The sequence below is a fragment of the Schistocerca americana genome, chromosome 1 (genome assembly GCF_021461395.2).
Source record: "Schistocerca americana isolate TAMUIC-IGC-003095 chromosome 1, iqSchAmer2.1, whole genome shotgun sequence".
NCBI classification, from domain to species: domain Eukaryota; kingdom Metazoa; phylum Arthropoda; class Insecta; order Orthoptera; family Acrididae; genus Schistocerca; species Schistocerca americana.
This window is the reverse complement of record NC_060119.1, coordinates 1008296002-1008310051: the sequence shown is the minus strand read 5'-3', so window position 1 is coordinate 1008310051 and position 14050 is coordinate 1008296002. Positions and strand designations below refer to the sequence as shown.

The 14050-nt window shown below is 41.0% G+C and overlaps 1 protein-coding gene and 1 non-coding gene across 3 annotated transcripts in view; one reads left to right on the top strand and one right to left on the bottom strand.

The window, feature by feature from the left end:
* Positions 1–14050, bottom strand: part of LOC124548783 (protein GPR107) — a 185598-nt gene that overhangs the window by 64137 nt on the left and 107411 nt on the right. The gene's annotated exons all lie outside the window — the stretch shown is intronic.
* Positions 9840–9912, top strand: Trnaa-agc. The gene has a single exon. It is a non-coding gene; the product is annotated as a tRNA-Ala (tRNA).

Below are 14050 nucleotides of genomic sequence, written 5' to 3'. Positions count from 1 at the left end.
TAAATGTGTTATTAAAATGAAGAAAATTAAGATACTGTAGAAGTACTTCCAGTGATAAAAAGCCGCAGGTCAAATTACAGAGATGCCATCCACATATTACCAAAAGTACATATGTTTTAGCTCTGTCGACTCTCCTCAAAATCATCCATAAAAAGATTAACCTCAGTGGATGACAAGAGACTACCCATTATGACACTCTCAGTCTGTTCACAGTATTCATAACTGAATAAAAAACAGGGCAAAGTGAACATGTACTTAAACACAAACATCTACTAATTTCCTTTCCAGCTTCTCTCCAATGAACTTCAATGATTTCTGCAATGGCACTTGAGTGAAATCTGAGACCATATCTAAACTCACGTGTATCATAAATTGAGAGAGTCCCAAGTTCCTGAACTGAAAAATGAAGTATTTTCAGTTATGTATGTGATGCTTACATTATCCTACTAAATGGTTCAGTTGTGCTGCCAGTCATTTGGCAAGCTGTATGTTGGCGTCCCAATACTGCTCACAACTGGGCAAAGTAGTATGCTATAGTTATTAATTTTAGGCAATCCGTGTAGTCTAGGAGGGGCAGGTGCATGTGTATGAAGTTTCTTGGCTGCAACTTAGATCATGCTGCGCTTGAAGTGCTAGAAAGTTCTTCACTGTATTTTAGCCGTGGGGCCCTTACTTTGTGTGTGATGTGTGGAGTTGTCCTGAACTGGTTCATCTTGCTTAAGTACACCATCCTGGAGAGAATGACAGTTGCAATGCCTTTATCCACTGGTAAGATTGTAGTATGAGTGTCCTCTCATAGGGATTGAAGCACTAACCTCTCTGCTACAGAGATAATGTTCCGGGGCATTGGCACCCACATCAGAACACAGCAGGTCTTCTGCCTGATCCTCCAGGCAGTATTCCTGCATAGCTTTAGGAGTCCTTATCTAAAAGAGTTAGTGATTCCCACATGAGTGGTATCCTTGGGGTGGTCCTGAAGTTCAAATGCATCTCCAAGACCAAAACTGCAGCATCAGGCAGATGTTTTGTCCATCAGATTGTACATGGTCCATCAATGAAGTGTATTCTAGCTTATCTTCTGTATCATGTTATCACTTTCAATTTGCTAAAGTGACACTATGAACTCTGCAGCTGCCAACAGATCCAACAGATCTAAATCACCAGCCAGCCACACACACATGAGAGTGAGGATTAACAACACTTGATAGGAACTGGACTTTGTCTCTAAAGATCTGCTGGTGCTTTATCTGAAAATTTCATCTTTACTATCAGCAGATTCCTGGACATGGAATGCACCAATACTTGAGGTTCTCACACTGGAATATCCTTTCATCCAGGAGTGTTGGTCCTGTGAGGTTGCAGGATGATTTCTGTGAAGCCTCGAAGGTAGGAGATGAGGTACTGGCAGACATAAAGCTGTGAGAGCAGGTTGTGAGTCATGCTTGGAAAGCTCATACAACAGAGCATGTTCCCAAGAAAGACAAAGATTACAGGTTTGGGTCTCAGTCAGGCACACTGTTTTAATCTGCCAGGTAATTTCAAATCAGTACAGAGTGCAGGGTGAAATTCATTCTGAAAATTTTTTTTGTAGTTTTTATTTTTAAATTACAGCATATTAACAATATTTTTAGTACATACTGCAGTCTGGGCTTACTGCTCTTTCTGCACCATCTTAGTGCAGCTTGTGATCACACATTTTTTCAAAACTTGTGATCACATGTGTTTATTTTTACGTGTGCAAATTTTAATAACCTTCTTAGAAGTGTTCCCGAAGATAAAGCCATGGAAGATGACCATAAGAGAAAGAAAATGACCTTAGAAATGAAATGAAAATAACATTGAATAAGGCGAACATAGTGTGAGTGTTGGTGATTTCACCCACATACAATCACTCTACGTCTATTAATTGCACTATCCTCAAGAAGAAGGATAAGATTAATGAGACAGACTTGATAAATATGTATGCAGCATATTTTGTCATATGTGTTAGATAACTGACAACTAACTCATGTTCAAACGAAGAAGTGAAGACGACAATGAAAGGTGTTCATATTGGTGAACCTTTCCCCCGCAGCTCACATACGGCTGGTGACGACACACTAAATCGTCGTCACTCTTTATGCAAAATATCGCTTGTTAAGCGAGTCATTTTTTTACAATTTGTTGTGCTCGTTATGCAAATTGCACATCATGGGAGGTGCTCAATAAGCCAGGTTCCACTGTAGTTTTAAGCAAAAATGGGTATACAGTAGAGTGCTGCTTTGTTTTCTTTGTCACATTCAGCTTTAAGAAGAGAGAGGAATGTTGTATTTATGCATTACAGAAACTTTAGAACACTGAGACAGTCTACTTATTGACATATAACTACAGATATCTGTGACTGCAGTTAAATTTATAATATTACTTTTTTCATTAATATTACTTTTTTCATAGTGTAAAGATGAGTGAACAGTATATCTGTTTGAGGACATGCATTTGTGTAAAACCAGTTGACAGCTTTCACAAAACAATCATTTGCAATTTCCCCCATCAGTGACTCTGTTTTGTTGTGACCGAACATGCTACCTTCCTGGATGTTAACCTCTACCTCTTTGATAGCTCCATCTACACCTCTGTCCACATTAAACCCACTAATTTCCAGCAGTACTTGCATTTTGACAGTTGCCATCTGCTCCACACCACAAAATCCTTCCCAAAGAGCTTAGCAACTCGTAGATAACTTATCTGCAGTGGTTAGAAATACCTTACCCAATATGCTGAAGGCTTTCATGACACGCAATGCCCCCAAACCTAGCCCACAAATAGATTTCCCATACCACTCCCTCAGACAGCCCCAATCCTCCTGCCACCCCAAAGAATCTGCTACATAGGAGCACCCCCCCCCCCCCTCCTCCCAAAAATCACCCAATATCCCCCTGGACTGGAACAACTTAAATATATTCTTTTCAAGGGCTGTTATTATCTTTCATTATGCCCTGAAATTAGGGGCATTCTACACAAAATCCTTTCCCCCTCTTCTTAAAGTGGTTTTCTGTAGCCCACCCTACCTATACAAGATCCTGGTCCATCCCTACACCACTCCCACTTCCAAACCCTTGCCACTGTCAAGTACCAAGTCCTGTCCAATCAACCCACCCAGCACTTCCTACTCCAGTCCTATCACAGGCTTCTCCTACTCAATTGCCCCATCAGTGGCTGGGCCACCTGTGAAAGCAGCCATGTCAAATACCAACTCAGCTGCAAACACCGCACAGATTTTTTATATCAGTATAACTATGAATCAGCTCCCAACCAAGGTGAATAGCCAACACCAAATTGCTAACAAGAATGAAGTTGCCCACCCTATGGCATCACACAAAGTTGAGCACAACATGCTCAATTTCAATGGCTGCTTGTGTTGTTTGTCATATGTGTATAAATTCTTGTTTCTTTTTTTCCTAATGTGATTATCACTTGAGTAATGATGCTTTATTTGATGTACATCTGTAAGATGCTGAACCATGTTAGGTAACTGGTTGGTAACTAATTAGGTTCCAGTTTAATGAAAGTTTGCATTTTCTTGATTTCTTTTGTGTGCTGAGCAGCCTTTATAAGTACAATAATATTCCTTTTCCATAGGCTGACCGATGTTTGAATACAAAGGACAGTTAAGGTATCAAATTGCTCTCAGTTTGAAGAAATACAATTAAAGGAAGTAAAAGTCATACAGGATTACAGTAAAGAAGTTGTATTTTCAGAGATGTTGAGCTAGACAAAAAGAAAAGTAGTGATGTGGAACTAGACAAAAAGGAAAGTATACAAAGTTTTGAATTCTTTGAGAACCGACACTTTCATATAGCACTCTTATTTTCTGCACAACCAGTGTCCATGATGTCTATAGATCTTTGTGAATATGCTCTTATTGTAGTAAATATGATCATGTTAATTGAGAAAAATTAATAATTAGGATGAGTTGTGTGTCATGGAGACTTATTCAATGAATAAAGAAATTGTGATATACCAGCAAACCTGCCAATACTTCACTGTTGCTAAATATGTGCGGGAATTGTACATATGTTCTAATCTCCTTCTCACATCTCTCTCTCTGTCTATCTCCTCCTCTACCTCTCTTTGTCCACCAAATCCTCTTCCCCTCTCATTGCCCATCTCCTCCCCCCCCCCCCCCAACCACTCTCCATCTCCTCCTCTCACACCTCTCTGTCCATCTCCTCTTCCTCCCCCCCTCTATCTCTCTGTCTATTTTCTCCACCTTCGCCCTCTCTGTCCACCTCCTCTTCCCCCTATCTCTCACTGACCCTGAGCCTTGTTTATTTTTATTGCAAACAAATCCTCAGCTGGAAAATCAAGTCACTTACAATGAAGGGGTAAATCAGTTGGGATCATTAACATAAGGGCTACAGGAAATACCTCTTCATCTGCTGTATCAGTGAAAACGATAGCTTCAATGACAGTATTTCTCATTGTTTTAATCTGTGAATGGGAATAATTGCAAAGTTTCAGATTCCATAATAGTATTCCAATCATAAGTCAATAAACCATAAATACAACATTCCTCTTTCTTCTTAAAGCTGAATGTGACAAAGAAAACAAAGCAGCACTCTACTGTATACCCATTTTTGCTTAAAACTAAAGTGGAACCTGGCTTATTGAGCACCTCCTATGATGCATAATGAGCACAACAAATTGTAAAAAAATGACTCGCTTAACAAGCAATATTTTGCGTAAAGAGTGATGACGATTTAGTGTGTCGTCACCAGCCGTTTGTGAGCAGCGGGGGGAAGCTCCACCAATACGAACGCCTTTCATTGTCGGCAACAGCATATGAACAATATTTTTAGTACATGCTGCAGTCTGGGCTTAGTGCTCTTTCTGCACCACCTTAGTGCACCTTGTGATCACACATTTTTTCAAAACTTGTGTTCACATGTGTTTATTTTTATGTGTGCAAAAGGTGCTCCTTATATGGATACATGAAAAGCAATTGTAAGGTGACACAAGTACAAGAACATCATTTGTCAGAAGGCAAAAATGATTTTTGCCGATCTCTTTAAGATGAGGCCAGGATAATTAGTGCTCAAAGAAGTGTTTACCGGAAGCCATGGGTGAATCAAAAAGTTTAAGAGAAGAACCAGTATCCACAGCACTGAGAAGCACAGCAAAGAAGCCAGCTCCGACACTAAGGCAACAGAGAACTTCATTAGCAACTTCAAGATGCTCATACAGGGTGTTTCAAAAATGACCGGTATATTTGAAACGGCAATAAAAACTAAACGAGCAGCGATAGAAATACACCGTTTGTTGCAATATGCTTGGGACAACAGTACATTTTCAGGCGGACAAACTTTCGAAATTACAGTAGTTACAATTTTCAACAACAGATGGCGCTGCAAGTGATGTGAAAGATATAGAAGACAACGCAGTCTGTGGGTGCGCCATTCTGTACGTCGTCTTTCTGCTGTAAGCGTTTGCTGTTCACAACGTGCAAGTGTGCTGTAGACAACATGGTTTATTCCTTAGAACAGAGGATTTTTCTGGTGTTGGAATTCCACCGCCTAGAACACAGTGTTGTTGCAACAAGACAAAGTTTTCAACGGAGGTTTAATGTAACCAAAGGACCGAAAAGCGATACAATAAAGGATCTGTTTGAAAAATTTCAACGGACTGGGAACGTGACGGATGAACGTGTTGGAAAGGTAGGGCGACCGCGTACAGCAACCACAGAGGGCAACGCGCAGCTAGTGCAGCAGGTGATCCAACAGCGGCCTCGGGTTTCCGTTCGCCGTGTTGCAGCTGCGGTCGAAATGACGCCAAAGTCCACGTATCGTCTCATGCGCCAGAGTTTACACCTCCATCCATACAAAATTCAAACACGGCAACCCCTCAGTGCCGCTACCATTGCTGCACGAGAGACATTCGCTAACGATATAGTGCACAGGATTGATGACGGCGATATGCATGTGGGCAGCATTTGGTTTACTGACGAAGCTTATTTTTACCTGGACGGCTTCGTCAATAAACAGAACTGGCGCATATGGGGAACCGAAAAGCCCCATGTTGCAGTCCCATCATCAAATGGTTCAAATGGCTCTGAGCACTATGGGACTCAACTGCTGAGGTCATTAGTCCCCTAGAACTTAGAACTAGTTAAACCTAACTAACCTATGGACATCACACACATCCATGCCCGAGGCAGGATTCGAACCTGCGATCGTAGCGGTCTCGCGGTTCCAGACTGCAGCGACAGAACCGCGCGGCCACTTCGGCCGGCAGTCCCATCGTCCCTGCATCCTCAAAAAGTACTGGTCTGGGCCGCCATTTCTTCCAAAGGAATCATTGGCCCATTTTTCAGATCCGAAACGATTACTGCATCACGCTATCTGGACATTCTTCGTGAATTTGTGGCGGTACAAACTGCCTTAGACGACACTGCGAACACCTCGTGGTTTATGCAAGATGGTGCCCGGCCACATCGCACGGCTGACGTCTTTAATTTCCTGAATGAATATTTCGATGATCGTGTGATTGCTTTGGGCTATCCGAAACATACAGGAGGCGGCGTGGATTGGGTCTTTCTGTGGGGACACTTGAAAGACCAGGTGTACCGCCAGAATCCAGAAACAATCGAACAGCTGAAGCAGTACATCTCATCTGCATGTGAAGCCATTCCGCCAGACACGTTGTCAAAGGTTTCGGGTAATTTCATTCAGAGACTATGCCATATTATTGCTACGCATGGTGGATATGTGGAAAATATCGTACTATAGAGTTTCCCAGACCGCAGCGCCATCTGTTGTTGAAAATTGTAACTACTGTAATTTCGAAAGTTTGTCTGCCTGAAAATGTACTGTTGTCCCAAGCATATTGCAACAAACAGTTTATTTCTATCGCTGCTCGTTTAGTTTTTATTGCCGTTTCAAATATACCGGTCATTTTTGAAACACCCTGTAGATTCTGAGGGATATCTGCTGCAACAGGTTTTTAATTGTGACGAGAGAGGCCTACTCTGGAAAAAGATGTCAAAGCATACCTTTGTAAAAGCAGAGAAGAATTCATTGCCTGGTCACAAGCCAATGAAAGACCATCTTACACTGCATTCTGTACCAATGCAAGCGGTGATTTGAAAATTAAACTGCTGCTTGTTTACTATTCAGAAACTCCACAAGCCTTCAAGAAGTGTAAAATACAGAAGAGCATGTTAAATTTGATGTGGAAGTCCAACAACAAGGCTTGGTTGAAACGTGATCTTTTTTGTGATAGGATCAATGAAGAGTTTGGTCCTTTGGTTAAAAAATATTTGCTTGAGATGAATCTGTCAGTCCATGTATTGCTTGAAGAATTCCAATTTCTGCCTCCCAACACCACTCCATTACTGCAAACTATGGACCAGCAGATTATTTCTAACTTTAGGATGCTCTGCACTAAAGCACTCCTCGAGCACTGCTTTGAATTGACTGAAGCTACCAATCTCACTTTCAGAGAATTTTGGAAATATTAGTTCAACATCATTTCCTGCGTCAAGATGATCGAAAAGGTGTGGGAAGGGGTTATTAAGAGAATTCTCACTTCCGTTAGGAAGCCACTTTGGCAGGAGTGCATTGTCGAATGTGGCTCTCAGGCATTTGAGTCTGTACCTGCAGACCCTGTAGTCAACGAGATTGTGCCTTTGGGCAAGACCATGGGACTAGAAGAGGATAACAATGATATCAATGAGCTTGTGGAAGATCACAGCCAAGAAATAACCACTGAAAAGCTTATGGAGTTGCAGTGTGCTTCACAGTAGGAAGTTGTGGAGAGGAGGCGGTAACAGTAACAGTAAAGCAGCAATTTTCTGGCAAAATAAGAGAAATGCTGAAAGCATGGGAATCGGTTGCATCATACATAAAGCAGTGGCTACACGTGCTACAAATTTATTTAACAATAATGCTGTGTCACTTTTCTGCCATGTGTTGAAGCATTGGCAGCAACAAATGACTATAGACAGCTTCCTAGTAAAAACTAATTATTTATATATCATGAATAATAAAGTACATAATAACGTATGTATAATTTTCTTTGAATAAATGGCATGAATAAGATAAAACTTTTTTTTCTATTTTTTTTAACACATTATCATATTTTACATTAATTTACTTGGGATAAACTGTTTCACTTGAGTATGAGATTTTCACTCTGCAGCGGAGTGTGCGCTGATATGAAACTTCCTGGCAGATTAAAACTGTGTGCCCGACCGAGACTCGAACTCGGGACCTTTGCCTTTCGCGGGCAAGTGCTCTACCATCTGAGCTACCGAAGCACGACTCACGCCCGGTACTCACAGCTTTACTTCTGCCAGTATCTCGTCTCCTACCTTCCAAACTTTACAGAAGCTCTTCTGCGAACCATGCAGAACTAGCACTCCTTTCTTTCAGGAGTGCTAGTTCTGCATGGTTCGCAGAAGAGCTTCTGTAAAGTTTGGAAGGTAGGAGACGAGATACTGGCAGAAGTAAAGCTGTGAGTACCGGGCGTGAGTCGTGCTTCGGTAGCTCAGATGGTAGAGCACTTGCCCGCGAAAGGCAAAGGTCCCGAGTTCGAATCTCGGTCGGGCACACAGTTTTAATCTGCCAGGAAGTTTCATATCAGCGCACACTCCGCTGCAGAGTGAAAATCTCATTCTGGAAACATCCCCCAGGCTGTGGCTAAGCCATGTCTCCGCTATATCCTTTCTTTCAGGAGTGCTAGTTCTGCATGGTTCGCAGAAGAGCTTCTGTGAAGTTTGGAAGGTAGGAGACGAGATACTGGCAGAAGTAAAGCTGTGAGTACCGGGCGTGAGTCGTGCTTCGGTAGCTCAGATGGTAGAGCACTTGCCCGCGAAAGGCAAAGGTCCCGAGTTCGAATCTCGGTCGGGCACACAGTTTTAATCTGCCAGGAAGTTTCATATCAGCGCACACTCCGCTGCAGAGTGAAAATCTCATTCTGGAAACATCCCCCAGGCTGTGGCTAAGCCATGTCTCCGCTATATCCTTTCTTTCAGGAGTGCTAGTTCTGCATGGTTCGCAGAAGAGCTTCTGTGAAGTTTGGAAGGTAGGAGACGAGATACTGGCAGAAGTAAAGCTGTGAGTACCGGGCGTGAGTCGTGCTTCGGTAGCTCAGATGGTAGAGCACTTGCCCGCGAAAGGCAAAGGTCCCGAGTTCGAGTCTCGGTCGGGCACACAGTTTTAATCTGTTTCACTTGAGTGTTTCGCACTGCGAGTAACATTCTGGAATGAATTGTGCTCGCTATGCGATGTTCCACTGTATATATACAAAGAAAGAATAACTGTGGAAGAAACAATGTGTCTAACGGTTTAAACGTCCTGACATCTACACCAAAACTGACTGTGAGAGAGAAAACAAAACCACACATTTTCACAGCACAGCATTTTTTTTCTCGCAGTCTGTTCTAACAGAAAATCTGTACATTTTTGTTTAACAAATACATATCCTATGTCTGTCCGAAAGTCAGTAGAGTATCATGTAACAAATTGAAGTAAAATGTTATAATCGTATTTTTCCCTAAGACATTTAAGTCTCTTCTTTATCTACAATAATGATTGAAACAGAAGAAACGAATTAAAATTTGTGCTGCAGCCAGGACTCGAAGACAGCTCTTCTTGCTTGCTAGGTAGAAATGCTGACCATTACACCACCACAGCACTATGGTTAACATTGCAGCACGAATTACCAAAGCTGAATGCCCTCCCCAACACAAAGCCCTAGCAGTAGTGAAAATGTAAGGGAAAATAAGCAGAAGATATGAAATGAGGTTTGTATTAGGGAGGGCACTCAGCTTGGGTAGTTAGTGCAGCAATGTTAACCATAGTGCTGTGGTGGTGTAATGGTTAACATTTCTGCCTAGCAAGCAAGAAGACCTGGGTTCGAGTCCCAGCTGTAGCCCAAATTTTAATTCACTCCTTCTGCTTCAATCACTGTTGTAGATTAAGTAAAACAGTCAAGACCTTTTTGAGATTTTTGCTAACAATGTCTCCCCTTTATATGTTAAATATATGTATTTATATATTACATATATTTAAATAATATACAGCCACAGTCTGTCCAAATGTTTATTAGAGCATCATGTAATGATTTCAAATAAATTGGTCCAGAACTTTTATTCTGACCACTGCCCATCACGAGGTTTTATGCCGCCTGGTGGTGCTGAGGGCGCGTGATGTGGTAAGAGAAATATACGAGTCAGGCAGAGAAGAATGGGGAACATTCTAGCAATGATAAGTGGCAGAAATGTGGAAATCTGCTGACTTAAGTCACTTTGACAAAAGCCACATTACTGTGGCCCTGAGCTTGTGGGTGCTAACACCTCGGAAATGGTGACGCTGGTTGGCTGTTCACATGCTACTGTCATGAGCATCTATGGAAAGTGGTTGAAGAATGCTGAAACCACAAGTAGGCGACAAGAAGTTGGATGTCCATACCTCATCCCAGAATACAGATATTGGAGGCTTGCCTGCTCTCTAAAGAAGGATAGGCAAAGGTCTGTGGCAGATCTGATGACAGGGTAGATTGCTGGTGCCGGCACAAGTGTTTTGGAGCACACTGTTAAGTGTGCAGTATTGAACATGGTGTTCTGCAGCAGAGGACCCCTACGTGTTCCCATTTTGACCCATCAATATCCCCAATTATGATTACAGTGGGCACTGGATCATCAATATTGGACCGCCAATCAATGGAATCGTGTCACCTGGTTGGATGAATCCTGTTTGCTGTTAAACAAAGTCAATGGTCATGTCCAGATACTCTGTCATCCAAGCAAACAGCTGCTCAAAACATGCAGCAGTGCACCATGGATGCAAGCTGGTGGGAACAGTATTATGTCATGGGGTTTCGTGGGGCTTGCGGAAGTAATCAAAAGCACTGTGACAGCTGTGGACTACTTGAATATTATTACGGGCCACCTGTAACCCCTTATGCTTGAGTCTTGGCATCTTCCAGCAGATTAAAGAGTCCTTGTCACAAGGCCAAAATTTTGCTGGAATGATTTGACAAACATGATAGTGAACTCAAGTTGATGTCTTGGCCATAAAATTTGGCTTATCTGAATCTGATGAAAACCCACTAGGACACTCATCGGATGCCAGCTCTGCACTCACAAACCAACAGCTCGTAAATTGCGGGATGTGTGTGATCTGTACATAGGCATCTTGGTGCCACAAACCTCTGGAAACCTCTCAAGTACTTGTTGCATCCACAGCATGCAGAATCACTGCTGAATTGCGTTCAAGAAGTGGACCAACATGCTTTTATGTACGTGGTCATAATGTTTTGGGTCATCTCTCTCCGAATTTTTATTAGAGCGTAGTGCAAAAATTTCAAATAAATTAGTCAAGAACTTTTCGAGATTTCTGATAACATTTCCCCTTTCTGTATTATATATATATATTTATAAATCAATTATATTAAAAAAAAATATGCAGCCTATGTCCATCTGATGTTTAAGAGTACCATGTAAATATGTGAAGTAAATCAGTCAAGAACTTCGTGATTTTTGGTAACACAGTTAAACTATGACTTGTCTTCATATGTAAGTATAGATTTTAAGTATATACACAGAGGTTACGAAAGTCACAGGACACCTCCTAATAGTGTATGGACCTCCTTTTCCCCAGTATAGTGCAGCAACTCAGTGTGGCATGGACTCAACACATTGGAAGTCCCCTGCAGAAGTAGGGAGCCATGCTGACTCTACAGCCATCCATAATTGTGAAGGTGTTGCCAGCACGGGATTTTGTGCATGAACTGACTTCTCGATTATATTCCATAAATATTAGATGGGATTCTAGTTGGGCGATCTGGGTGGTCAAATCATTTGCTCAAATTGTTCAGAATGTATTTCAAACAAATCGTGAACAATTGTGGCCCGGTGACATTGCGCATTATTCATGAAAATCCCATCGTTGATTGGGAACATGGTGAATAGCTCCAAATGGTCTCCAAGTAGCTGAACATAACTGACCAGACTACAGTTTTCCCATCATCTACAGTCCAACCGACATGGTCACGAGCCCAGGAGATGCGCTGCAGGCAATGTCATGCTGGTAGCAATGACACCCGCATTGGTCGTCTGATGCCACATAGCCCATTAATACCAAATTTCACCTCACTGTCCTAACAGATATGTTAGTCTTACATCCTACATTGATTTCTGTAGTTACTTCATGCAGTGTTGCTTATCTGTTAGCACTGAGAACTCTACACAAATGACACTGCTCTCAGCCGTTAAGTGAAGGCCATTGGCTACTGCATTGTCTGTGGTGAAAGGTAATGCCTGAAATTTGGTATTCTTGGTACTGTGGCTCTTGGGATATTGAATTCCCTAACAATTTCCAAAACTGAACGCAGCATGCATCTAACCGGACTACCATTCCACTTCCAATGTCTCAATGTCTGTTAATTCCCATTGTGTGACCATAATCACATCAGAAACATTTTCACATGAATCACCTGAGTACAAATGACAGCACCGGCAATGCACTGCCTTGTGCATCTGTATATGAACATACTGCTATCTCATGACTTTTGCCATCTCAGTGTATTTATATAATGCATATATGAAAAGAAATGTATGTAACCTATGTCTGTCCAAATGTTTATTAGAGTATCGGGTAAAAATCTGAAATAAACTGGTCAAAAACTATCCGAGTTTTTTGCTAAAATTTTTTCCCTTTTATGTAATATACTTACATTTATGTGCCACATACATTAAAAAATGTGTAATCTATGTCAGTCTAAGTACTTACTAGAGTATTGTGTAACAACTGAAGTAAATCAGTCAAGAACTTTTCATGACTTTTAGTAACAACCTTAATCTCCAATTTGTCTTTATACAGTAGTATACACTTTGTTCTCCCATTTTCATTTCTATGCATGCTGAATGCTCACTTGTCACAAATATTAAGCAACATGTAAACAACTGTAAAATTTTGGGGTAGGGACAAGGGACTGCAAAGTGTGGTTGACATTTTTATTGTATAACACTATAACAACTCAGGATGGGATCATAGCTGGGTTGTTCACCAGTTATTTGTGTTTGTGGGGATTTTTTTGGTAGGTGAGAATTTCTGTGGGATTTCTGTTTCCTAATTTTGTGGGTTTTCAAAAAAAGTTTTGCTCTCATTTTCAAAAAAAATCTACAAGAATTACTGCTATCTTTGATGTTGTAAAATACTGATATTGTACATCTAACTTATCGCTAGCACATTTTCTACAAGGGAAGCATTCTCTTGCTGCATAATGGCAACAATGCAGCATTAGTAATGGCTACACACCATCTTGCTGTGTACAGTAGTATCGTCATTGGGATTCAGTGCAGAGCAATTGTGCACAGGTGCGTCATGGATAAATCAATATGAAGTAATCGGTAGAAAGTATAGTTAAGAGTTACGTTGTTTCTTAGAAGGAAAGTGTTTGATTATTTCAGCTATTTTGTAGAAAGGCATGTGGGATTAGTTATGAGATTTATGGACGAAACTGTGTCATGTTTGTGAATCAGTAATTTTAATGGAGAAACATATTGATAGTAGAATGCCAATGAAAATACTTCTCTGATCAGTGATTACCTTTTAATTAATGTGGACAAACAAGGTACAATGGTTACTGCAGAATGAATGTGGAACGAGCTTAGCTGTTAACACTAGACTGGATGAGATTAGACATTGTCAGGGAAACATATTAATTGCTTATGGGACAATACAAGAAAGTAATTCGACTTATAATGTTATTATTTTAAAGTGACAGGGAAACATATTAATTGCTTATGGGACAATACAAGAAAGTAATTCGACTTACAATGTTATTATTTCAAAGTGACATTTTCCATTTTTTAGATGAATAAGTTTAGTATTTGGGAAGGATAAGGAACACGTATCCAAATTAGGCACATGGTCAAGTTTCTTTCATAACAATGCATATTCTCTATGTAAAACTTCCATACACGAGTCCAATAACAGCAAGACATTCTGGAGCTTTACAAGAAAGATGGTCACCATAGGCTATCGAAATCACTAGCAAAACTGATCAT